The sequence below is a fragment of the Thamnophis elegans genome, chromosome 3 (genome assembly GCF_009769535.1).
Source record: "Thamnophis elegans isolate rThaEle1 chromosome 3, rThaEle1.pri, whole genome shotgun sequence".
NCBI classification, from domain to species: domain Eukaryota; kingdom Metazoa; phylum Chordata; class Lepidosauria; order Squamata; family Colubridae; genus Thamnophis; species Thamnophis elegans.
The window spans coordinates 98,117,373-98,144,505 of record NC_045543.1 but is presented as its reverse complement, the minus strand read 5'-3'; the positions used below and the strand labels follow the sequence as shown (position 1 = coordinate 98,144,505).

General features: G+C 39.7%; 1 protein-coding gene across 4 annotated transcripts in view; it reads left to right on the top strand.

Moving 5' to 3' along the window:
- Nucleotides 1-551: 551 nt before the first annotated feature.
- Nucleotides 552-27,133, top strand: part of APC (APC regulator of WNT signaling pathway) — a 92,435-nt gene continuing 65,853 nt past the window's right edge. Inside the window, exons 1-2 of one of the 4 annotated variants that reach the window (XM_032212634.1) lie at nt 552-1,223; nt 3,254-3,300. The gene's annotated coding sequence lies outside the window, so the exon portion shown is untranslated. Of the gene's footprint in view, nt 1,568-1,822; nt 1,888-3,253; nt 3,301-27,133 lie in introns of those variants that run through there. The other 3 variants (XM_032212635.1, XM_032212631.1, XM_032212632.1) reach the window with 3 other exon arrangements.

Below are 27,133 nucleotides of genomic sequence, written 5' to 3'. Positions count from 1 at the left end.
GTTCTTATTCATATATATATTGAAGACATACAATTAAATACAAGTTGTCTGTTTTAACTATGCAATGATTTTAGCAACTTCAAAATTGCTTCAATGTTGTCTTTCCTAATTACTGAATTTTCAACACATTTTACTGTCCAGATTTCTAGATATTTCACACAAAAATAGGTTTTCTTCCTGAACAGAATAATGATTATGTGCCATCAAGCTAGGGTAGCTTGATGACACAAAGATAAATAAAAAGAGGAAGGTGACATATTTAGTTGTTGTTTTTTTTGCTCAGACTCAGATATCCAACAGCCAGGTTTGTACATTATACTGTATTACACCCTAATGTAATTTCTTCATTTTTGCCTTGAAAATATAAGCCTAGCATTGCAGTTTGATTTCTGATTCTGTACAAAACACAATCCAGTTATTTTGACTTAATCAGCAAACAATAACTCAGTACAATATATGAATCAGATCATGATATATGCACCTCCTTCTATTTTTAATTTTATTTACCATGACATACCTGTAAACACATACGTTTTTAAATAAAGGCAAAATACTAAATAGTTGGATAAGATAATAGGAAGTTTAGATTCTTTATTTGAATAATGGGAATTAGAATCCAACATATCTGGAATGTTCCAGATGTTCACTGACCCTTCAAGATTCTTTTTTGTAGAAAGAACTGAAGAAGCTTCTTAGATGAGAAGCGAAACGTCTTCAGAGAAAAAACAGAAAGTCCAGTTGCCTCTTGAAAAGCACCTTTGGGACATTCTGTAGAATTAGTTATCTGCATCACAGACCAACTGCTTTATCTTTGTAAGAACCCAAACTCATTTCAACCCTGTTCTTCTCATATACTTTCTCAAACTTTCAAGCTCGTAAACCTAAAAGGGCAGCCGGCGTGCTGACCTCAAACACCGCTCCACACCTCCTTTTCTGCAGCTTCAAGACAAGCCACGAATAAAACGAAGCTCCGCCCGCGCGCGCGCCCTTACTAGCCGTGGGTCTCTTTTCTGTCACACGGCAGGTGTGAGTCAGCGCAGGCGCACTCGGCTCTTTCTTGCTCATCCCGGTTAACCCTACCCAGAAGCAAGCCAAAGCCTTTTCGGAGCTGGGATTTCAAAGTATCGCGCATGCGTCCGAAGTAGGCTCCCTAAGCAAGATGGCGGCGGAGAGCTGCTGAGGGAGTTGCAGTGGGGGAAGAAAGGGGGCGGTGACGGCCGCAGGTAGGACTACGGGGAAGGCAAAAAAGGCCGGCGAAAATCTGATAGCGATTGGAGCAAGAATCGTGCCGAGCGGGGAGGATTTCTCGCTCACTGTGCTCTTCGGAAATGCGGGGTCAAGGTGGCGGGACAAGGGATACTATTGCCCCTTCTGCCCGCTGTCCCCGCCGCTTGTAAGCAGTGTCCCGTAGGGCCTGCCCGGCGCCCCGGATGTGTGGGCGGTCATCTTCTGGTTCCTTGGTGGGGCCGAGTCCCCCGAGCACCGGCCGCGACGGAGGCGGCGGCAGAGTTCGGGGAGCTGCGGAGGCTGCGGCGCCTTTGGGTGTGGAGTGCGACGAGGTGGGCAGGTGAGTGTGTGCCGTCGGCGGCCTCCGTCTCTGGGCGGACATGTGCCTTCTCCCCGGTCACGGCGGCTGCGAAGAACACGGCTGCCTTCCTTTCCTTTTTTTTCTCCACCTTTTTGTCGTCTCTTAGCCTTGGCTTTGGCAGTCTTGAGGTATAGACTTGCCAACCAAAGCGATCCTGCCTTTTAAGGGGCGTTGCGCCTTTTCAGATCCTCCCACTTTTACGGGGATCGCAGACATTATCGCCCCATTGTCTGGCTGGGTTCTGAAAAATCTAAGCATGGCAATTCTGCGCGATTCGGAGACGGAGCTTGACGTTCTTGGTAAATAAATACGATGTACCTGTGGGCTAAAAATAATAATGATACGGAGGGTTGGGGTCCGGTGTCGTCTCGTAAGAAGCTCGTTTCCTGTTTGGGCGACTTCCCCCTAAGCGTTTAACTTAGCCCTCGAAGGGAAACAGGATGCTGGATCGGATAATAGGCTTTTGTTCCCTTCCAGGAATCTTAAGGTTTTCTTATACGGGAGAACCTGGGTAGGGATTTTTAGGAAGAAGGGCCCCGTAGTAAGTTAGATAGTATGGGGTGAGTTGAGGACTGTGGAGGGTAACTAACAGGTGAATTACAGGTGTATACAAAGAAACACTTGTTTAAGAATCTTGTCAAAAAATCTTGTTGGGTACATTTTGAGCTGTAGAATAGGCTTAATGTGGGCACAGTTTGTCTTGATTTGCTATAGTCAGTAATACCTCTATTATTTACGGAAGTGAGGATTTTTACTCTCAGTAACATTCACTTGACTCTTAAAACTTTATCCTTACTATTATGGGGACCCAGATTGTTGGGAGCAATATGCTGATGCTCTTAAACTTAGAGAGGACTATAAAGCACTGTGAAGCGGTATATAAGTCTAAGTGCTATTGCTATTCTCAACTTGAGAGTGGTGAGTCCCCTTCCTCTTACAGTTCATATATAAGTTTAATAAAGTAGCAATTTTTATCTGGGTCAGAGCTATTTCAAACACTGTACACCCTAGATAAAATAACTTCTTTGACACCTACAGTGTTTGCCTAATTTGAAGATTACTAAATTCCAAGAGGATGTACACCAAACTGTTATATTCTTAGTACTTTCTAGTCCTGATGGGTACAATGCACTTAGTTGAAATGATTGTGAGATTTCTATAATTCAATAGTAGCACATGCATACTCTTTAGGTCCTAGGTTCTGTTTTTAGCATCTTCAATCAAACATGAGGAATATCTTATGTTTGAAACTTAGAGAATTATTACCAAATAGAATGAACTGTATTTGGCCGGTATACAGTAGTATCATAGATCTCTTTTATAAAGGAGTTTTATAAAATTCACATGGCCAATAAAAATGCATTTTGAAATAATCTAATGGCAAAGAAAGTAATTCATTTTTAATACAATGCCAGGAGTTGTGATTAATGAACAAATAAGTTTCTAATATGTTTAACCTTGAATTTTAATCTTTATAGAATTATTAGTATTGTAAAGAAACTGAGCTGATGGGAAGGGAATGAGATAAGTTGCATTTTATTAAATCAATATATTGGTTCACTGAGTGTCAGTGTTAGAATTATTCAGATTTTTCAAGTTTTCATGATTTTATTGAATCAGGGCTTGTTTGTGCTAATCCTTCCATTACATATTTTGTCTACTTAGATATCATATTGTATGGAGGCAGAGGGAATCTAACTTTCGTTCTTCAGGTAAGTGTAATATTGTGATATATTTGGTGAAGGTTATTCAATGGTGACATCTGTTGTTAGACTACTTTTATTCTTACATTAACTTGCTTTGATGCGATTAATAGTAAGCACTATTGAATGTGCGAATAATATGTTGCTGTTATGTATAGAGTTACCATTAATATGAAAGTTGTTGGAAACCTATAACCCTACGTTACTTCTAATTAATCACTATGTTGCTTGGATGCACAACTAACATAGTTTCTCAGTACTGAACCAAAGTTAAAAATCAGTTTGACTATGACAAGATTTATCTGATACAGTGAGTATTTTATTTCTGGAAGATTGATCTATTGATAGATGTAGGGTGAATGATAAACATTTAATGGTGTTTCTTTGCTGTAGTGCTTTTGAATAACATGAGACAGAGAAAAATTATTTCCACATGATCTTTTCCATTTTTTGTCTCCAAGTTTGTGGCAGCTTTGCATGTCTAACATCATAGATCAATTTCTATCTAGATCTTTCCAGCTGTGAAAAGGGGCTTTCCCATCAACAGCAGTTTATTGACTGTATATAAGGGGTTTTCTGAAAATGTAACTGGGATAACTGAAAATAAATTGCTTATATCCAATCTACATTAGACCATAACCCTAAGCCCACCCCCGAGAAACAGCATGTCTGCCTTTGAATGGCCTGGACGGTAGGAAAAGTACAGTGGAGCAGGAGAGAGCCCTAGAAGAAAAGAGCACAAAGTGCACTTTCCCGAAATGCCTATTGAATCGATTTGCTTAATGATCACACGATTTGGATTTACAACCATTTCCTTTGCTTAACAACCACCATAAAAAGGTCCAAAAATTGTGTCAAGTCAATAGGTGATTCAACCTATGGCACAATAACTTACAATCAAAAGCTGTTATACACCAAGGACTACTTGTATATGTGTTATTTGGGTTTTTTTTGAAGGTGCTGACCCACTGTGTATTATTTGTGTACATTTAATTTTTGTTGCTTTTGAAGCCAGTCCTCCATTTTGAATGTTCCTTTTAGACCTAATTTATTTTAATGATGCTGTCTGAATCTGCAATCACTTCATTTCTCACCCAGATTAGATCACTTAGAAACATATTAAAAAACATGGTTTCAGTACATATTCTCGGAGAACCTTCCATTTATATCAATTCTTCAATCAGTACCAGCCTATATTATAAATGCTTTCCTTACTTTATATTAACCATCATTGCTGAAGAACTTGAAACAGTACAAAAACATTCCAAATCATCCTTGTTCATTATTTTAAATGTATTTCTAAATGGTTAATAAAACAGGGTTTACATTAACAGAGACAATATGGAGTCTTCTTAAGTCTTGCTGCCTGTATATTTGGCAATTTTGTATTTCAGATTTTCACTTTTTGTTGGTAGTCGTAATCCTTTTACAACAAGCTAAAACTATAGTAGAAAGAATGTATAGAATTGTACAACTGTGACTGGCTTTATGGTGACTGAAAGTGATATGTGAATTACTTCCAGTATTACTTCAACTGCATAACATGTAATGTGAGATAATCATTATGAGCATTGATGTTCTGATGTAGCATTTTGGATAGATACCCAGCTATGGTGAAAGATACATTGCCATATTGAGCCAGTGTATCAGTCAATTTTGTGGAAGAATTTTGAGAGCACTTGGATTTTTCTTCAATTCATAATACTTTGGGAGTAGGGGGAGTATGAAAATTAGGAATTTTCTTATGCTGTTTTTGAACTTTGTGAAAGCTTTTTGCACAATAACAACCAAGGCGCAAGTATGGGAATTTTCTTCAATGAGTAAGGTTAGCAAATTAAGATTTTAAAATTATAAAAGAAATTCTTTATATTAACAGTATTTTTTTGGTTTTATTTCATATGTAAGAATTTACTTTTTATTACTTATGTTATAGCCTATGTGATATTGAATTAATGTGGAACTCTGTATTTCACTAACTTTTTGTTGCCAGCTCAAGTGGCAGCTCACTAATTAGATGTCATTGTTAGACCTTGAGAACTGGACTTGGTTCATGAAGTTTTTTCCAAAAATGTTTCAAGTGTAATGCATTTAAAAGAGTAAATTGAATGGGGGAAAAAGTTCTTGTCCTCTTTAAGCAGTGAGTTTGTGTATCTCTGTTAGCATGAAAAAGTAGGTCTTTATGCTATTATTTCTACTGAGGAACAAAATGTCTTAACTTCAGCTATTGAAATAATTGCTTCAGAAAAGTCTTTGGTTGTATTACATTAAATTAGTAATTGTATAAAGATTAAAATTGGGTGTATTTTATAGCATTAATGTATAACATTGCTTTAAATATAAATTTTAATTTTATGTTTTATAAATACATCTACCTATATATCAAAACTGGCCCTGGAATAGTTAACTAAATGGCAGAAAATATTAGGTTAAAGACTGAGTTAAGTCTACTCAGTTAAGTTTTTTCCCCCAATGATAATAACTGGTATTTTCTCAATTATTTATGTATTGAATCACTTTATCTTCATTTTAAAGTAAGACTGTCATATAAAAAAGTATGTAATTATTAGTGTAGTGCTACAGCTGGTCCCAGTTATTTCTACTATTTGTGCATAAAATTAATTTTATCTTGTTTACATTCCCAGCTTCTATCACTGCAGTTGCCACATAGTTGATGTAGATGTAATATATGTATATTTTATGCTAGTGGTTGTTTTCACATTATTGCAGACTGAACCCACTGGACCTGGCAATAATATTTGCATTCCATTTGTGTTATAAAATGAAATGGCTAATTATGTTCTTTTGGCAAGTTTGAAAACATCACTGTTTCTGCCTTTAATTAAATTTTTCTGATAAGAAGCTTTTTCATGTTTTCTATTCATAAATTAATTTCTTGTATGAAGTTAGAATTCAAAATATTTCAGAATTTAGAATGGAGCATAATTAGTTATATAGGCAAGACAGGGTTCTCTTGTAATTTGACTGTGATTGCAAATAAGCACAAATTTGAATTATTACCACAAATACAAATCAATATATTTTATCTAATTTGTTTTCAAGCCATATTAGATAATATAAAATTATTTTTGTAAATAACTGACAAATGCAAGAAAACTTTTTCATATATTTTGTTTCCTTTTCTTTTCTGTGGAAAACTCAGTGATATCACATCTTGTTTTAAAATATATTATTACACTTTTAAAATAGAATTCTTGAAATAGTAACCATTTTATGACAATTCTTGCCATTTGAAAAATTCCCTGTTTTTCATTCCTATCAGGTGGATTATCATACCTAGATTTATTTATTTACTTATTTATTTATTTATTATTAAAATAAATATCATACCTAGATGTTTGATTAGTGCAATTAAATATAAACAGTTGGATTCAGATATATCTAGATCATAGACCATATATAATATAAATTAATTACATTTATCAGCAAGTCATTGGACATACTCTAAATATAAATCCGAATTCATTATATTTAAATAAAAGAAATGTTTATAATATTATACATAGATTTTCAAACAAATGGAATGAAAAGCTATTATTTTCACACTTTATACTGGTATTACTTGAAAATTCTTTATATACAAATATGTCACTCAAATATATTTATGGGCCAGTATGGGGAAAGGAGGGTGAAGAAGACTCCGTAGCGTTGATTTCAGGTAGTATTGGTGACCTTAATAAAGTAGGAAGCTGGATATTGTACAGGATTTATGTGTGTCTATCTGATTAGTGGTTTAACTGGAGTAGGTGGAGTTGGAATTGACAGTTTTTTATGTGATGGTCTGAATTGTTTTATTGCAAAATTGATGAGGATTTATGTGCCTAGTTTTCTTATTGTTATATACCATGTTTCCCCAAAAATAAGACAGGGTCTTATTTTGTTTTGACACCCCCTCCAACTATGGCCTGGGCCTTATTATCAGGGGGGCTTATTGTTTTGGGGTTGCCAGGTGGCTGCTGTTTTGCGAGTGGGCTCCCGAAGAGCTGGGAACAGCCTCAGGGGCAAACGGCTGTGTTAAGCTGACACAGCAGCGCAACTCAGCAGCCGTGAAGTGACCACATTCACGAGCAGCTGCCCAGCAACCACCCTCTCCAGCTGGGCAGAGCGTCACTTACCGACCCAATGGTATCCTGAAGGTTGGATTTGGATTGGATTTATTACATTTATATGCCGCCCTTTTCCCCGAAGGGGACTCAGGGCGGCTCACAATTCAAATCAGGGAAGGGAGTACAGACAGGGAATAAAAAAGACGAACATAACAATACACAATTTAAAAGCACACAACAGTCATACCATTCGAGGAGGGGGGCAAAAGCTCTTTAGCCCCAGGCCTGTCGGAACAGCCAGGTTTTAAGGGCTTTGCGGAAGGCCTGGAGGGTGGTGAGGGTTCGAATCTCCACGGGGAGCTCGTTCCAGAGGGTCGGAGCAGCCACAGAGAAGGCTCTCCTCCGGGTAGTCGCCAGTCAGCATTGGCCAGCGGATGGAATTCGGAGGAGGCCTAATCTGTGGGATCTAATCGGTCTATTGGAGGTAATTGGCAGCAGGCGGTCTCTCAAGTACCCAGGTCCAATACCATGAAGGGCTTTATAAGTGACAACTAGCGCCTTGAAGGTGCCAAGTCGTGGGAGCCCGGGAGGAAACAGGTGCACGTGCAGCTTGGCACCTTCGGGATACTGCTGGGTCGGTAAGTGGCGCTCTGCCCGGCTGGAGAGGAGGGTTGCATGAGTACCTGTTCCGCCCCCGCTCGCTTGCCTCACCATGCCCTGGGCCACCTGTACTGCAGGACCAGGGCACCGTCGCCACCATCTCAGCACTGAGAATGGCTTCTTCTGTGGCTTCCAAACCCCAGAAATCTGCTGCCGGTCTGGGAATGCACTCTATGGTTGTGGGCCGGCTGCCGGAAGACTCTCTGCTCCGGCTGTTGGAAGAGCTGGCAGCAGACTTCTGGGGTTTGGAAGCTGCAGAAGAAGCCATCCTCAGTGTTGGGATGGCGGCGGCAGCAGCACCGGTGCACTAGCCCTGCAGGAAGAGGTGGCCCAGGTTGTAGTGAGGCTGGGAGGTGAGCACCTATCCTCCCCTAGTTCCCGTGGCTTGGCACCTTTGAGAGAGCTTGACTGGAGAGGGGGGTTGCCAGGCAGCTTCTCGTGAGTGTGGTCACCTCATGGCTGCTGTGACAGCGCAACACAGCTGTTTGTTGCTTAGGCTGTGCCTGGCACTTCGGGAGACTGCTCGCAAGAGAGCAGCCGCCTGGCAAGTCCCCTCTCTGGCCAGACAGAGCGCCACTCACCGACCTAGCAGTATTTCAAAGGTGTCAAGCCACACAAGCGCCTTTGCCCCCCCCCCCCGGCTTGGCACCTTTGGGATACCGCTAGGTCGGTGAGTGGTGCTCTGCCTGGCCTGAGGAGGGGTTGCCCATCAGGCCGTTTTTCCCCCTCTGGGGGTGCTGGGGAGGCCATATTTGCTTTCCCCAGGCTCCTAGAAAGCCTCTGGAGCCTGGGGAGGGCAAAAACCAGGTCCATCATGTGCCAATAGTGGGGGGGGGCGGTCGCGTATATGCATGTGGGGGGTGTCACGCATAGAATTATGGGTGTGGACACATCCGAGCAGGAGCCCCCCCTGTGCGTTCCCCACTTTTGGCCCGTGATGGCAAAAATGTCAGCCATCACTGGCCTAGGTCAAAATTGTAAACTGCCTTGAGCTAGTACTTTGCAATCCTGTAACCCCATTTTGCTGGTTCATGGATGTGTCAAACATAAACTTTCCTATTATGTATACACAGTTTTATTTCATTTATAAAATTCTTGAAGCTAATTAGGAATATGCTTTTTATTTTGTAGTGTATTTGATAAAATAATTTTCCAAATAATTTGGGATTTCAGATAATATATTTTTTTACTGCTACTTGAGGTTTTGTTCTCCAGTCTTTCTCCTTTGGAATTTTGGTAATACACTCTTGGGCCATTGGGAACTTTAGAACTGGAACTGGAGATAACCGCAGTACAACACAGTTTTCATGTTCAAAACCCAAATATATGTCTTTGATTTAATAGGGTTGTGTGAAGCCAACAATTCTGTGAATCTATCTAATTATGGTTTATTCAGAGTGAATCATGGATTTCCATTTGGAAAGATGATCTCTGTGTGATTACTTGTTAATCAGTTTTATTGTGCTGCATGGAGCTTTTTGATAACTGCAAGAATTATACCCTGCATGTAGTTAGTTTGCCTACCCCCACCAGTTGATTCAGAATGATCTTGAAAAGCTATATCAGGTTGAACTTCACTAGTTCTTAGATTGATGATTTGAGATTATCAGTGATATAAGGTCATGGTGGCTCATGTGATAAAGATGCTGAACCTGCGCTCCACTAAGGACATCAGCTCAGTGGCTTGATTCCTGTGAGCGAATAAACAACGTAGGGACAGGAAAGGTGCCTCCCTGATTGCCTACTGGCATTCAGGCGTCCCACGGGCAAGATAACACCACCCCAAAAAAATCCTTTCACAGAGGCAGCCAGCCACATCGGTATCCCTGGCTAACACAAAAAAAACTCCAAAGCCCAGTGATACAGGCAAGACTGGAAATTTTGAAAAAAAAAACCTAGCTCAGAAGGATATAACAGCAATCCATGTATGTATTTTTGCAAAAACTTAGACATGTTTATGCAATCACTAGGAGTCAAGCTCATTTTAAGAGAAATATTATCTTTACAATTAACCACACTTTATATGTCAAAAAACAAAAACCAGAGTGTTCAACAAATTGTTGAGGTTTATGGAATCCAGTTTATATAAGTAATACCTGTTCAATAAAATGTTGTTTTGATGGAGAGGTAGTATAAATAATGTCTTTTGAGAGGTCATTGGGAATATACCAGAGCTACAGACTAGAACAGGGGTGTCAAACTGATGGCCAGATGCGGCATGCACAGGCCACATGCCCCAGTTCTGTGAATGGGGAAAATGTTGCAAAATGTCACCTGACGGCAATGTGATGTGGCGAGTTTGACACTCGAGGACTAAACCATGAAAGTAATAATACAAAAATACTTGAACTTGCAGACCAAAGTTAAAACACTTATGAAAAAAGAAATCTGTTGTTATACCAATCGTGCTTTGAGCCCTCAGAGTTATATCTAAAAGACTTCCTTGATTTCTGGAAATACTTAATTTTTCAGATCTAGACACCCTACTAAGCAAAAAACCCACCTTATTTGGAACTGTCTATATACTTAGATGCTACCTTTATAATTTTTAGGTTCTTGATTAGGATTTGAATGATTAGGTTTCAGTCTCAGACAATGAATCTAGCTGTAGACTACCCACATATAATAATCCCCCAATGTGAGGGACTACCTTGATATGGTAGTGGAGCTTGTGTCCTCTTAGGAAGATGATAAATATGCCAGAGGTTCAAGCATACTAAACGGTCTCATCAGAAGAGTCAAAGAAGTGCCTGTGCCATAAACAATATGGTAAAATGTAATTTACAGGAACCTATATTGGACCAGTTTCTGCCCAGGTCAATAAGGACCATGCTAGGTGCATGAGTTCCTGGACTTTTGGTGACAACTGGGCTAACAAGACTTGGGACTGTTGGCTGAGCAACCAGAGCAGCAGTTGCAGAATTACTGGAAGAAAAGTTGCTTGCCCATGGCAAATATTCAAAGACCAAAAACAAACAAATAATGATTTGTTATTGCAAATCACAACAAAGAGAAGAGGATATCTGAAAAGAATGCACCAGTTCTGGAAAGAAAAACATCCAGTAACAGAAATAATAAAACAGAGCTTAGTAGGTCAACCCTGATTTATAATATGAAATAAAGTATTCAGAGGAGTAGAATTGGGAGAGCTGCAAATGTCTACCTAGGGCAAAGAAATCAAAGGTTTGCCAAAAGTAGTTTAGACAGTAGAGACAAGCCAGGGGGGAGTTGATAGTAAAGCCAGCATCACTATTGAACTATATTTTCATTTTGAAACCAGGCATCCTTTCCTCCACCTTGTCCTCAGAAAAAACAAAGTCATCTAACTGGAAAAGAAAGAAATGAAGAATAACTGAGCATCTAGAACAGCAGAAAAAAATAACAGAATAATGTTGCCTGCATTGAAATTTGTTACAAACACAGCTTAAGTATTAAAAGATGCCAATACTATATAAGCATCACCAAGTTGCAAGAAACAGATTAACTGATGGGCAGCTTAACTGCCATTATAACTGAATATCTTGGATGCAAAATGTGCAAGGAAGAAAAAAGGTCAATATCAAAATGGATGATCAGGTTGGAAAGTAAGATCATGAAGCAACATCAGATTGCAAGCAAGTTAAAACAATTGAAAGAAGAAAAACTGAAGAACAAGACCAAGTAACACCTGATCAAGAAATACCTTCTAGAGACAAGACCAAGGAAGAGCTGGAAATAATAAAGTAACAGATAATAGCCATAGCCAAGAAAATCAACAGGAATGAAGCTCGAATTGCACGCTACAGGCAGTATTTCCAATTTCAGTTAAAACAAAAATATTTCTACCAATCAATCAATGGAGAGACTATAATGAACCAGCTAACACCTTACAAAGAATGCATATGCAGATCTGGGCACAGTTTTGGAACGACCCAAAGTAATACAACATGAATGCAGATTGGATAAAGGAGGTGAAGAGGGAGGGAGGGGGTGAAGCTGAAATGACAGAACTTGTAATAACAGCAGAAATGGTGAAGAAAAGGGCAAGGAAAATCAAGGACTTTTCAGCACCAGTTGAAGATGAATTGCATTTATGTACAGTAACTGATCTTCACCCACTCATTGCCAAGCAGTTTAACAAATATTGCAAAGTGGTGAAATTGAAGATTGGTTAATATCTGGCAAAACCTTCCTGATAATGAAAGATCCAACAAAAGATGCATCACTAGGCAACTGTAGGCCAATTACATGGTTATCTGTAACTTTCAGATTATTAACTGGTTTAATAGCTGATGCATCTAATTGAAAATAAACCTTTTCCAACTGACCAGTAAAGAAATTATGCAAACAGTAGTGGGACAAAAGATCAGTTCCTAATGATTTTGGAAAACTGTAAGAAAAATATCCATTTTAATGTAGCTTCAATTGTGATTACAAGAAGGCTCCCCTGGGTCCCTTTGGCTCTTTTTTCACATGACTGAATAATTAAATGCGTGAAAATAATAAGAATCAGTAGAAACATAAGAAGCTTTTTACAAAGATCAATGGTACAATGCAAGATACGGTTGTTAGTCAATGGTGAAAAAATAGTAGAGGTTAACATTGAGAGTAGAATCTTTCAAATAGATTCACTATGATTACTACTGTTTGTCATTGCATTTATTTCTCTATCAACAGTACTGAACAAGTTAGTCCATGGCTATCAAACATCAAAATCATCTGCAAGGCTATCTTCTTTAGATGGAGAATCTGAATCTGTATGGAAAAAAACCATATGAAATAGAATTGTTGCTCAACACTGCCCCTATATTCAGACAAAATATTACAGTGGAGTTTGGCCTGGACAAATATACCACTTTTAACATCAGCAGGAGAAAAACAATGAAAACTGAAAGAATCAAGATGACATATTAAAATAACATCAAGAATCTGAATGAAGATGACCATTAGGAATATCTGAGCATCCTTCAAGCTAACAATAACAAGCACACTAAAGTCAAGAAGAAGGTTAGTAATAAATACATCATGAGAGTGGAGATCTTAAAATCCAAACTCATTGGCACAAATGCCATCAAAGTGATTAACACCCAGGTAATCCCAGTCATTAGATACAGATGAAATACCGAACTGGACTCAAGCAGACTTAGAAGCACTGGATAAGAAAACAACAACAATAATAATAATTTATGTCCTTCGTCCATACAATGATTTTGACAAGACTCAATTTACCAAGATACATAGGTGGGCATGGAGGAAGAATATTTGGAGGTCAGTGAAAAAGATTCATTTGAAACTAGTATACAATGAGAGCTTACTGAATACCAGAAAAATTAAATTGCCCATTACCTAAAAACAATAGCAGGCAAAGTAGATAAGGACAAGATCTGGCAATGGCTAAGAGCAGGGAAATTGAAGAAAGGGGCTGATTATGGTGTCACAAAAACAAGCCTTAAGAATAAATGCACATAAAGCCACAATTGAGAAGACAACAACAGATAGCAAAGAAGCTGAAGAAACAATGGGCCATGTAGTTAGCTGCTGCAATAAGATTGCACAGATTGATTATAAACAATAGCATAAGAAAATATCAACAATGGTTTATTGGAATATCTGCAAGCATGAAATGGTGGAGTCACAAATAGAGTAATAGAAAATGAAAAATAAGAAACGGTCTGGACTTTAACATCCAAACACATAAGCATCTGCTACACAACACTCCTGACATAAAAACTGTTGACAAGAAAGGACAAGAAAGTCTGGATAATGGGTGTGGCAATATCTGGAGACAGCAGAAGAGAAGAGAAATAACTGTAGAAAAGTATGAAAAGACCTGCAAATAGAAGTAGAATGACTGTGGCAAAAAAGGATAATACCAATAGTAATAGGTTCCTTGGGTGATACTCTAAACAGCTGGAGCATCACTTGAACACATCGGCATTAACAAAATCACCATCAGTCAATTGCAAAAGGCAGCTTTACTTATAACAGCTTACATCCTACAGTGATACCTTTAATATTATTAATCTATGTACCCCGAGTCATTAGGAAATCTAAACATCTGGCTGATTGTACAACCAACCATTATAATAAAAACATACCACAAAGAGCAGTGATAAACAATTTCCACATTGTTGCCAAAAAAATTAGATGGATGTCTCCATAGTCTACTTAAGGAAGACTTTCTTATAAATTATAGCAAACTAAAAATAACTTTGTAAAATATAGACAATGTTGCTTTAAAAACTGTTTTTGTGTTTAACGTTTTAAGCTATTTTAAATTAATTTACCATTATTACAGAAACTTGATTTTATAAATAGGAAATGAAAGCAATTTTTGTTAGCAAGCTATCCTAAATCAGGATCCTGTAATTTAAATTTAAATGGATTAAATTACTGTCAGGATTAGTAATAGAAAACAGACCTGAAGTGGCTCTCACTATAATCAAAGGAACTAATTCTTTTCCATAGTAACAATTTGAGTTCATTATCAATTGCCATTAATATAGAAATATTGCTCTGAAAAATCCCATCTCAATGCAGAGATAAATCCTCCAGCTAAATAGGATAAAAGAATTCTGATTTAGATGTTTCTTTTCCCAAGTCCAGCTATTACATTTCCCCTGACTCCATTTTATTTTGTTTTTCTCTTTGCTCTGGAAAGGTTGTGTCCTTTCCTGTTTTCAGTTGACAAGTTACCCCTCCCCTCTCTGTGTAGATTGTCCAGGCAGCAAACTGACAAGAGTCAGGGTGAGTTGGAAAAAGGAAGCGTTGGGTATGAACCATAGTCTTTACATTCTCCGAAACAAGCAGGCCATTGGCTGAATTGGGCTGGGCACCCACGTGATTGGAATGTGGCTGTATTGGCTCTAACTGTAGTGCAGTCATTGAATTCAGGAGGCTACTGGATATTATAGACTGAATGGAGGTGCAGTCCGCATCGGAAATGGGGTAGGTGTACATTGGCATTGTGCTCCTAATAGAAACTAGCATTTGTATCTCTGGCAATGGGCTGATTTATGTATTTGTATTGGCAAATATTAGAGAGGGCAGCCTGGTGGTTTTTACCCGTCTCCTCATTTTGACTTTTACAGAAATGTACGAGAGACAGATTCTTAGCATTATAATCCATGTTTTTGACAAGCTAGAAGAAGGTGGTAATGGTGCACTTAGAAGGCAGTTGAAAAAAAAGATGTCTTCATCGAGAACAAAAGATTGTTTTAAAGGTTTGACATAGAAAACGGGAAAATGGTATCTTAGGAAACGGATAAAGGGCAACAAAGAATGAAACGGATTCATTGCTTAGAGGAACGAGAACTGAGCCCATTGAAATCCTCTGGTTCTCCTTCTCCTCCTCCTCCTCCTCCCTCCTGTCACAGAAGCAGCAGCCAGAGAAAAAGACACAAAGCCACACAGGAGATGCCTTGATGTGAATCTAACAGCCCCGCAAAATAGAGGCTGTAGGGGAAGATGAGGCAAGTATTATAGAAAGCAAATTATTCTAGCTTTGAAATATTTGATTTGACATTGGGAAGCCAGGAAGATTCTGTAATGAAAATGGTGCAAAATCATATGCCTTTGTTACTGACATGATGTGTTAGTGGCACTTCAGCGGTTTGCTGCAGCAGCTTTTGCTTTCTTGCTAAAAAGAAAAAGCTACCTAGAGACAAGAATGTTTCCTGCATTGCTGCAATCAGGAATGTAATAAAGCAGCTGCCACCTGAAAAAAAGCAATTGCTGAAATAGAAAAAGATGAATATTGGTCTCTTCATTTTCTTTCATCAACTGAAGCTATCTGACTTATATTCATCATCAAAAAGATTCTGAGAGTTATTCAGTCTTAGATAATATTAATAATAAATAGGAAATGAGATGTTTTCTTCTTTTTTTCTTGTCATATGGTTTTTTAATGTAATAATTAGGTCACCTTAGATATTTCGGTATGGATGAAAAATGAAGAATTTTTCAGTATCAGCAGAATTATAAATCGTAAAGCAGTGCAATGTTTTAAAGTAAATGGATAAATTGAAAATAATATTTGGTAACATAAGCAGTAGGTAGCATTTTAGAGGAAATTTGCTGCTTTTGTGGGAAGAGGTGGATAATCCAGATTATTCTTTAAAATCCGTTATCTACCCTAAATTTAGAAATGCTAATTTTTTTCTACACGTGTATGTTTTTATTTTCCTGTTTTTGTTACAGCATTAATTGCATTCATGTGGATTGTCTAATTTTAATTTTGTCAACCAATATTCCTTATTTTAAAAGAATGGGGAGGAAGTCTTAACTATAGTTAGGGCAACCCAGTTGAAATCCATGAGGCTTCAATCATGAACTGAATAAATGGAATCCAATTGACTTCAACTGGTCTTTAATCTTGAATCTCACCTTCCCAAAAATATGCAAATTAAGACATTCTTTCAAGATAATTAGTTATGATTTTAATAATTATAGTAAAGGGTATAAAATATAGCTCGCTATTTAAATAAATTTAAAGGAACAAGACTAAATAACAGTGCTATGTATATTATCTGGTACTGAAATTCCATTGAACTCAATATTATTTTTTTCTTGCTTAACATATAGACGTTTGCACTTGGTATCTATATGAAAAGTGTTGTATAAATACTTTTGTATGAAATGTATTTTGCTATATGTAATTTTAACCATTCAGAATTAAAGATAGTATTACTATATAAATTGGTAGCAGTTCCAAAAGGCTAGCAAATAATAAATACGGCACTTAGTAGTGGTAGATGAAGGGAAAATAATTACTCATAAAGGAGAATATTTGTAGCTTAGGGTTGAAATGGGTGGTTCTTGGTGCTCTCTGATCTTGGTTGTTTTCTTGCAGATGTTTCATTATCCAAAATAGGTAACATCAGTCAAGTGAATAATTTAGGAAATAATCTATTTGATTTTGTGGGAGTGAACAGAAAGATACATCCTATTAGCATGATATATACCATAGTGCAAAACTAGTTGGGTGTTCTTGCTGCTAATCCTCTATGTGCAAGGAAAATGCAGAAAAATGGGAATCTCAGGAGTCAGAATCAGAATAGAGCTGGAAGGTACTTTGGAGGTCTTCTAGTCCAGCTCACTGCTCAAGCAGGAGATCCTATGCCATTTCAGATAAGTGACTGTCCAGTCTCTTCTTAAAACATCCCATGATGAAGCAGCCACAACCTTTGAAGGCAAGTTGTTCCACTGGTTAATTGTCCTCACTGTTAGGAAGTTTCTCCACAATTCCAGGTTGCTTCTTTCCTTGATTAGTTTTCATCCATTGTTTCTTGTCCTGCCCTCTGGTGCTTTGGAAAATAAATTGACCTCCTCCTCTTTGTGGCAGCCTCTCAAATACTGGAAGACTACTATCATGTCCCCCTAGTCCTTCTTTTCTCTAGACTAGCCAAACCCAAATCCTGCAACTGTTCTTCATATGTTTTAGTCTCCAGGCCTTTAATCATTTTAGTTGCTCTTCTTTGCACTTTCCCCCCAAAGTCTTAATATCTTTTTTGTAATAATGTGACCAAAACAGGTTGCAATATTCCAGGTATGGTCTTACTAAGGCTTTATAAAGTGCTTCTAATAATAATGGCATTGATCTGTCACAGAGAAACTACTATTACTTAATTTGGACTGACATTTTAAGCCCCAATCTCACTGACTTTTATGAAAACCTTTATGCTTGATGAATGGGGAAAATGCAACTCTATTGACCTCTTAGTTGGACTGAATTTATACTGTATTATATGTTGTGAAAACTATAATCAATAATATATAATCATCAAATTGCAGTGGAGAAGACAAAACCTAAGCCATACAATGCAAATGACAAATAATGCTTCCTAATCCTAAACTTTGGAAGCACATGAAGTGCTGACATGGAATACACGTGCAGAAGAGCAGAATGATTGACAACATGTTAAATAGCCCTAGAGCAGGGAGTGCTGAAATTCTAGTAAAGTGCTATCTGATGCAGTCATTGCCTCTATTCCCCAGGCATGTTTGCTGCTTCAAGTTAAAGTGCATTCAACCTCCTGTCCTCAATATTCTGCACTTTGTAATACTCTTTCCATTACTCTTCCATCACTCTCCCTCTCTTCCTACTTGGAGTCCCTTCTATCATTTCTTTAATTTCCTGATATCGCTGCTTCCTCCACTTCTGTCTTCTAGGGCCTGCTCAGTTTACTTGCTGACTGAATGCTCTTCCATTTGTGGCAGTGCATTTCCTCCTTAGTTGCTGCACTTTTTTCTTATTTTTAATCCATTGCTTTCTGCCACCTCCAATTCTCTTTTGTATGTGTGCATGTCTGTCTGTCTGTCTAAAACTTATTAATAAAAGGGGAAAATAGATGAAGGAAATTTAAAAAGATTTAAAATACCAAAAAGTATGTTGAAAAATAAAAAGGAAATTAAAAAAGAATTATTTAGGTTTCTAATTTCTTCTTTTTTATAATCTCCCACTTTATGCATGTAGACATTTAGGCCTCTTAGAAACCAAACAGTAAGTTAATATACTTGCTATGCTATGTAATGTTTGCATGTATGGAAACCATTCTTGTTTAAATTTGGTTAAACTTCTTGTGTATCTGTATTAGTTTTACCATCACTGTGTATTCTCTAAGGACCAATCAGTTATCATTTGTACAACATTTTGTGCCAATTTTCCTTTAAGTTATTAATTGGTATAATTTTTTTTAGATTTAGTCCATAATTCTTCCCATTTTTGTGTTACAACTATTTCTTTGATATTTTTCATCCATTTTATCATATAATTTATTTGTTCTGTCTTGCATCATATATAAAGTTTATATATGTACCCTAATACATAGTGTTGGTTTTGTGTGATCGTTTCAAATTCTTTTTCTTAATATCCTTCTTTCTTTCTTGGCATCTGATTTTATCCTTCCTGCAGTTTGTAAATACATCCAGCCTTTATTAGGTAGTCCTTTTCCGTAAATTTGCAGAATCTGAATTAACCATAACTACATATACATTACATTTTTCCTGCTGTAATTATCTGCAACATGAAAAATATTTAAAGGAGAAGCCAGAAATGAAACTGTTGGGCCTATTATTCCCTTTGTAGAATTCCATGCATTTATCAAATTTTGTTTAATAATGTTTTCTTTAACATATTTATCTTCCTTCATATCTCTATACCATAAATATCTATTTCCAGAATTGCTATTCTGTATTTGGGAATTTTATTCATTGTAATATTCATGACAGGCTTGCTTAATGATGCAATTTTGGAGAGTGAGACCACTTCTCTTTTTGGAGTCTCACAGAATTTTTTGCTTGACTCTGGGTTTTTCCCCTTTCTATATACATTTTGTGACAGTTTATAGCCATTTAGGTAACATTCTCTCTGATATTCCAATTGGTACCATTTGAAATAAATAGTTTATTTTGGGTAATACATTCATTTTGAAAATTGTAAAAGGTCTTATAATCAAGATTGCTTTAGCTCTTCCATCATTCAAGATCTCTTTTAATTTGTGGCCATAATTTGACATTATATTTATATATTTCTTAATTGTATCCTGTCAATTCCAAACTAATATTTTGCTAAATAGGGTAACAACCAAATTCTTTTGGCAGAAAATTTCTGTAACTATTTTTGTTTTCTTAACATTGATTTTATATAAAGTGTTCTCCATAATTCTCCGTAATTGTAAATTGTTTTCATTAACTGAAAGGAACTAATTATCACAATTAATACTGCAACATTTGCATAACATTTTAAGCTTATATTCTTCACAAATGTTGCGGCCTATTACTTGTTTATCACCTTGGACTATTTTTTGCTAATATTTCTCTTGCAATGATAAATAGTAAAGGAAAGACTGTTCATTCTTGCCTTGTCCCTTTACTGATTTTGAACCCTTTACTGATTTGGAACTCTGGCAAGACATTATTGCTTTTTGCCACTTGCTTTTGCCATTTGCCACCTTTAACCCAAGCTTGCAACTCTTCTGCAGAATTCATTTTATTTAGTACCATTGCAAGTTGTCAAAGGCTTTTTCTCCATCCAAACAAATTAGTGCAGCTTTTTACATACATACATACATACATACATACATACATACATACATACATACATGTTGTATTGATTTTATATTTATCTTTAAGAAAAAACCAGTTTGGTCCATATGTATATCTGACATACATTTCTATAGTCCGTTAGCTAATATTTTAATGAAAATCTTGTAATTCAGCAAGGAAATTGGGTGCATTGCTACTTGAGATTAACATACTTTTAATTGAAGGTAAATACTTATTTTGTTTTTGTCACATATACATTGTCCTACTGAAACTCATAGTGAGTTACCTTTAAGATTTTTTTTTATTTTTGAAAGTTGCTACATAGAATATGACTTCTAATCCTTCCTGGATGGTAAAGCCAACTGACACTTCTAGTTGATGGCCTGAACTGTGAATGCCGAAAGCCTTGCTTATATGATTCATCTTTTAAAGTGTCTCTTTGTTTTTTGTCTAAACAGAAAAGATATATACATTTTTAAAGAGTGCTCCACAATATTCAATATTAGCACTGTTTATTAGTAGTAAATGCTCTTCAATATTTAATAATAATATTTAAATAGAACACTACTTAATATTTAAATTATTTGGAAGATTCAGTGTTGCTCTGTAACTGGGTATTAGTTTCTGGTGATGATTCAAATTTTTGTTACGAAGGTTTGTAACTGCTTCATACAGCTAGTCCTTGTTTTGACATTTGTTTAGTAACTATTCAAAGTTACAATGGTGCTGAATGAATGATACTAGTTTGTCCTTGGAGATACCTCTGTTGCAGCGACCCCATGGTCAGGTGATCAAAATGTGAGTACTCAGCATTCAAAACTGCTGAGTGCACTTCAGCTCTCCCTCCTGCCTTTCTGACCCCCACCTCTACCCTTTTAGCCATCCTGCCCTCTGCCATCTTGCCCTCTGTTAGGTAAGCTCCCCATTGGGAGAGCAAGTGCGTTCAGAGAAGCATATATAGTAAAATAGGCTTTTACTTTCGTGGAAATAGAGGTATCAGAGTCCATCAAACAGTCCAAGTCATACGTGGATAAGACAGTTAGTCATCAATGTCTTTCAGTTAAGGGATAATCCAAATAACATAGTCCATAATCATACAAACAGTCCGCTACTCAAAGTTTGCAAAACTTACAATAGCTCACAGCACTTTCTAACAGCCAGCTTTCAAAACACTTAGATCAGATCAGCCCAGCATCTAACAAACAGAGAGTTAACAGTCGTTCTGGCTCCCTCTTATGGTCAATTGAGGAAAACAGCAACCGATCACATTTTACAGTATGATTTAAAGAAACAGTTACAGCATTGTTACATGATTTATATATTGCCAACCCAACCATTAGATTATATTCCTAACATTCTCCCCTTTGGGTAGAACAATAAATAAATCTTACAATCGGCTATCGGAGACTGTTTTGGGGGGACCCGACCCCCCCCCAGGTTGTCTGACGTCTCCATCTGCTGTCTGCTGCTGCAGAGTCAGGCTAGGGACAGGGTAGGGTTAGATTAGAACTATAGGGTGGGGTTAGTTTAGTTTAAGATTAGGATTAAGGTTAGGGTTAGGGCGAGGGTGGGGGTGGGGTTGCTATCCTGAGGGCCTACCGACTGGCTGCCTCTAGTGGGAGTGTTACGGTACAGCTGGGAGTGGGGCTTTTTCCTCCCCCCTTTATCGTGGGGTTTCCCTGGCTCCCGTGTGTCCTTTTGTTCCCGAGGGAAGGGGTGTTGCTGGCCTGCCGTCGCCTATGGCTGGCTCTACAACTTTCGCTACTATTCACCGCCTGTGGCCTACTTGCCTCCCAGACTTTTCCTGGGCCTTTCTCTCTGGACCATCGTTGGGGAGCAAATTGGGGCCTGTGATTTTACTGTCATCTTGGCCTTCCTGTTCATCCCTCCACTGACTTTCTACAGTAATGAGAGAGAGGACTGGAAGTGTGACTCTCTCTTTATTGTTATCATCATATGTCTCCGTTATTACTCCTTGGATCTCGGACGCACGTCTGGGAGGTTTTGGACATTACTCCCTTTTTGGCTTTTTCGGACTATACAATTTGCTATATTGTGCAGTTTTTATAATTTTTTATACATTTGTAATTTTTTATAATTTTTAATTGTATGGAGAGTGTGTGGTATGACTGGTTGACTGAATGTTCCTACTTTTATTATGATATTGTTGTTTCCCTTGTTTTTAACTTGTTTTGTGGGGATTGATTGATTGTATGTGTGGTGGGCCGGGAGTATAGCTGGGTACCTCCTTCACTGAGTGCTCTGGCAGAAGTGTTAGGGGGACCCAGGCTTGGTTCCGGCCCTTGGATATGTGTGTCGAAGGGCCTGCTGGTGAATCCGGCGGCCTGGGGAGAGGGTGGAGGGACCATAGATGCGGGAGTGGGCCGGAACATTGGGGTCATATTGGGGAGGGGCAGATATGGCGGGAACTTCAGGGCGAGCCATTACCGGGGAAGGAGGGTTCCCTACGTCAGAGGGATCCCTCCTTCCGGCCCTGTTAGTTCCACTCCAAGGCCAGATGGCGTGAGCAGTCAGGACCCTGGTCTCAGGTTGTTGTTGCTAAATGCCAGGTCTGTGGTTCACAAGGCTCCCCTCATCCAGGACCTAATTTTAGACGAGGGGGCAGACCTGGCATGTATTACTGAAACCTGGCTGGGCCCGGAGGGAGGAGTCCCCCTCATTGAAATGTGCCCAGAGGGTTTTCAGGTGCTTCATCAACCGCGATCCCAGGGAAGGGGTGGGGTAGTGGCCATTGTTATCCGAAAGTCGTTAGTTCCTCGTAGGATCCCTGCTCCAGAGCTTGTCGGGTGTGAGTCCTTGCTGGTGAAGATGGACCTTGCGGGTCAAGTGGGTTTGTTGTTAACGTACCTGCCTCCCAACAGCGTGACGACAGCTCTCCCCTCGCTCCTCGAGTCAGTAGCTGAGCTGGCAGTTGAGTTCCCCAGACTTATGATACTGAGGGACTTCAATCTGCCTTCGCTCGGCGAACACTCTGATGGAGCGCAGGAGTTCATGGCTTCCATGACAGCCATGGGCTTGACCCAAGTAATCCAGGGCCCGACTCACTCAGCGGGTCACACACTCGACCTCGTATTTCTCTCGGAGCAGTGGAGCTGTGATCTTGGTTTGAGGGGTAGTGAGATTTTGCCCCTGTCATGGTTGGACCACTTCCTACTGAGGCTCGACTTTCGGAGACCAATCCCCCGCTGTAGGGAGTAGGAACCGATTAGGTGGTTCCACCCCAGGCGTCTTATGGATCCTCAGGGTTTCCAGATGGCGCTTGGTGTTGTGCCTGATACTCTCGCCCGCAGTCCGGTGGAGACCTTAGTTGCTGCTTGGAATTCAGCAGCGTCTGAAGCTCTCCACCGGATTGCGCCTTTACGGCCGATCCGCAGCAGTGGATCCAGGAGGGCCCCTTGGTTTACTGAGGATCTCCGGGAGATGAAGCACCAAAAGAGACTCCTAGAGCGCCGCTGGAGGTCCAGTAAATCCGAGTCAGACCGAGCACTATTAAAAGCTTGCATCGGAGCATACCTCTCGGTAATACGGACAGCTAAGAACACCTATATTGCCGCTCTGATAGCGTCCGCTGAGTCACGCCCTGCCACCTTGTTTAGGGTAACCCGCTCCCTCCTAAATGGGAGGGTTGCGGATAATCCCCTACGAGGAAGCGGGGAGGAGTATGTCCAGTTTCTCGCGGACAAAGTTGCTCGGCTTCGGATGGACCTGGACTCCAATTGCGCAGAGCCAGCCGGGGTACCGGGGGAAGGTCTTGAACGACATCTCTGGACTGACTTTCAACTTGTTGCTCCTGATGAAGTGGACAAGACCATGGGAGCGATGAGTGCCGCCACGTGTGCACTGGACCCGTGCTCCTCCTGGCTGGTTGCGAACAGCAAGGAGGTGACACGGAGCTGGATCCAGGCGATGGTGAATGCCTCCCTTCGGGAGGGCTTCTTTCCACCGGCATTGAAGACAGCGGTGGTGAGACCCCTCCTGAAGAAGCCATCTCTGGATCCAGCCATTTTGAATAACTACTGTCCAGTCTCCAACCTCCCCTTTGTTGGGAAGGTTGTTGAGAAAGTGGTGGCCTCTCAGGTCTTTGGATGAAGCCGATTATCTGGATCCCTTTCAGTCCGGATTCAGGCCTGGCTTCAGCACGGAAACCGCTTTGGTCACACTGACCGATGATCTCTGGAGAGCCAGGGATGGAGGTCATCCCTCCATCCTAGTGCTTCTTGACCTCTCAGCGGCCTTCGATACCATCGACCATGGTATCCTTCTGTGACGGTTACGAGAGGTGGGGGTGGGAGGAACCATTTTTCAGTGGTCCTCCTACCTCTCGGACAGGTCGCAGTCGGTGTTGGTCGGGGGACAGAGGTCGACCCCTAGGCCCCTGAAATATGGAGTCCCACTGGGTTCGGTCCTATCCTCCCTCCTGTTTAACATCTACATGAAGCCGTTGGGTGAGATCATTCGACGGCACGGGATCAAATACCATCAGTACGCGGACGATACCCAGTTGTATCTGTCTGCCCCGTGCCAACTCAGTGAAGCGGTTGACATGATGTGCCAGTGCCTGGAGGCTGTCAGGGTCTGGATGGGAGTTAACAAGCTTGCGCTCAATCCAGACAAGACCGAGTGGCTGCTGTGTTTCCCTCCCAAAAATTTGGCTAGAATTCCATAACTCAGGTTGGGGGGTGAAATTTTACACCCCTCAGAGAGGGTTCGCAATTTGGGAGTCCTCTTGGACCCACAGCTGACCTTACAACATCATTTGTCGGCTGTGACCAGGGGGGCATTTGCCCAGGTTCGCCTGGTGCACCAATTGCGTCCCTACCTGAACCGGGAGGCACTCGCAACAGTCACTCATGCCCTTGTGACCTCAAGACGGGACTACTGCAATGTGCTCTACATGGGGCAGCCCTTGAAGAGCATCCGGAGACTTCAGCTTGTCCAGAATGCAGCCGCGCGAGCGATTGTGGGTGCACCTCGGTACACCCACATTACACCTATCCTCCGCGAGCTGCACTGGTTACCGATTGGTCTCCGGATACGCTTCAAGGTGCTAGTCGTCACTTATAAAGCCCTTCATGGTATTGGACCTGGGTACTTGAGAGACCGCCTGCTGCCAATTACCTCCCGAAGACCCATTAGATCACACAGGGCAGGCCTCCTCCGGGTTCCGTCTACCGGCCAATGTCATCTGGCTACTACCCAGGGGAGGGCCTTCTCTGTGGCAGCTCCGGCCTTTTGGAACGAACTCCCCGCAGAGATTTGGACCCTCACCTCTCTCCAGGCCTTCCGAAAAGCCGTTAAAACCTGGCTGTGTCAGCAGGCCTGGGGTTGATGAGCTCCCTTCCCCTCTCGAATCGTGTGGCTGTTGGTTGTTTTTAAATGCCCTGAATTTTGTAGTTTTTTGTGTTTTTCCTTTCCCCTCCTTGGGTTTGTGCGCCGCCCTGAGTCCCGCAGGGAATAGGGCGGCATATAAATAAAATGAAACTCAGACTCAAACAATCTTAATCCGTATTCCTCGCAGCAACGTTTATGCTTTATATTACCTTGGGCCTTAGTAATCTCACCAAGATGTTTTATACTGAACTTCGTCCTTAACAGTGTTATAATACTCATAGCTTCTTGCTCAGTTTTAGTGCTATGTCATCAGTGAACAATAGCAACAATGAAATCACACCATTACTTTCTTAAACAAACATGGATCAGCCATGCCAGCTTTAAAACCTATCTTAGTTAACTCTTTAACTATACATTGATTCCATTCATATCCTGATTGCTTCAAGCCATACAGACTCTTTTTCAACCTCCAGCAATCAGTTTTACTATCAGTTTTAAATCCTGCAGGCTTCTGTAAATATATAGTATGTTGCAACGGTGCATGAAGATATGTTGTCTACATCTAAATGATTAACTATATATTCATTCTTAGCTGCCCACATTAATGCTGCACATAACGTTGTAGCCTTTAAACTAGGCGCAAAGACCTCATCATAGTCATTTGCTGACTAAGTAAACCCTTGTGCAACTAACCTGGCTTTATGGATTACAGTCCCATCTACACTATTTTTAAGTTTGAAAATCCATTTACAACCAATGGCATGTTTACCTGGTGGTAACTTTACATTTTCATACACTTCTAACCTTTGCAATGATTTTAATTCCTTTTCCATTGCATCTTTCCAAACTTTCTGTTTCTCAGTTGGATATAGAGTTAATTCTTGGTAATTAGCAGGAACCTTATTTGCCTGACATGCTATAGACGCCTGATACCTGTCAGGTGTTCTAGTTACACAAGTTGAATGTCTAGGTATTTCAGGACTCCGTGGACTCTCCTGTATAACTTGCTCTTGTTCTTCTGGTTCGTCATGTACTTCTTCCTTAATTTCTTTAATTACTGATTTTCCTACCTCATCATTAGGGACTACTTGGGTGTCGATAATTACATTATCATTTGTTTCTAATTTATTCCACCCCACGTGTCTATAAACTTAGCACTAGCGCTACAGTAAATCTTAGCTGTGCCCTTCTCCCAAAACTTAAATGATCTATGGTTAGCCTCATATCCTACAAAAAAAATAACTGTTGAGCTCTTTTCTGCCCTTTCAGTCTCACTTGTGATGGAATATGCACCCATGCTGTGGCTCCGAATGTAGGTAGGTAACTCAGATCTGGTTTTCTGCCATGCCACCTAGTGAATGGCAATTCATCGGTTGTTGTATTCACCACATTGTTTAAAACATGGTTACTACACATCATAGCTTCAACCTACAGTGTTTCCGGCAAACCTGAATCAGCTATCGTAATTCGAGCCATGGCCTGTAATGTTTGCCCCCTTCATTCTACAAATGAGTTATGTTGTGGCCTATAAGGAGCAGAACGTTTGTGCTCGATTCCAGCTGTTTTGAACATTGTTTGGAATTTATAATTGGTAAACTCCGTCACATTATCAGTAACTACAGTAATAACCTTGGCTTTCATCTTTCTTTCCGCAAACCTCAGCCAATTAAAAAAATTCTGAAACATTTCTGTTTTGTTTTTCATTAACTAACAGAAACCGTATCGTGAATAATGATCCATGA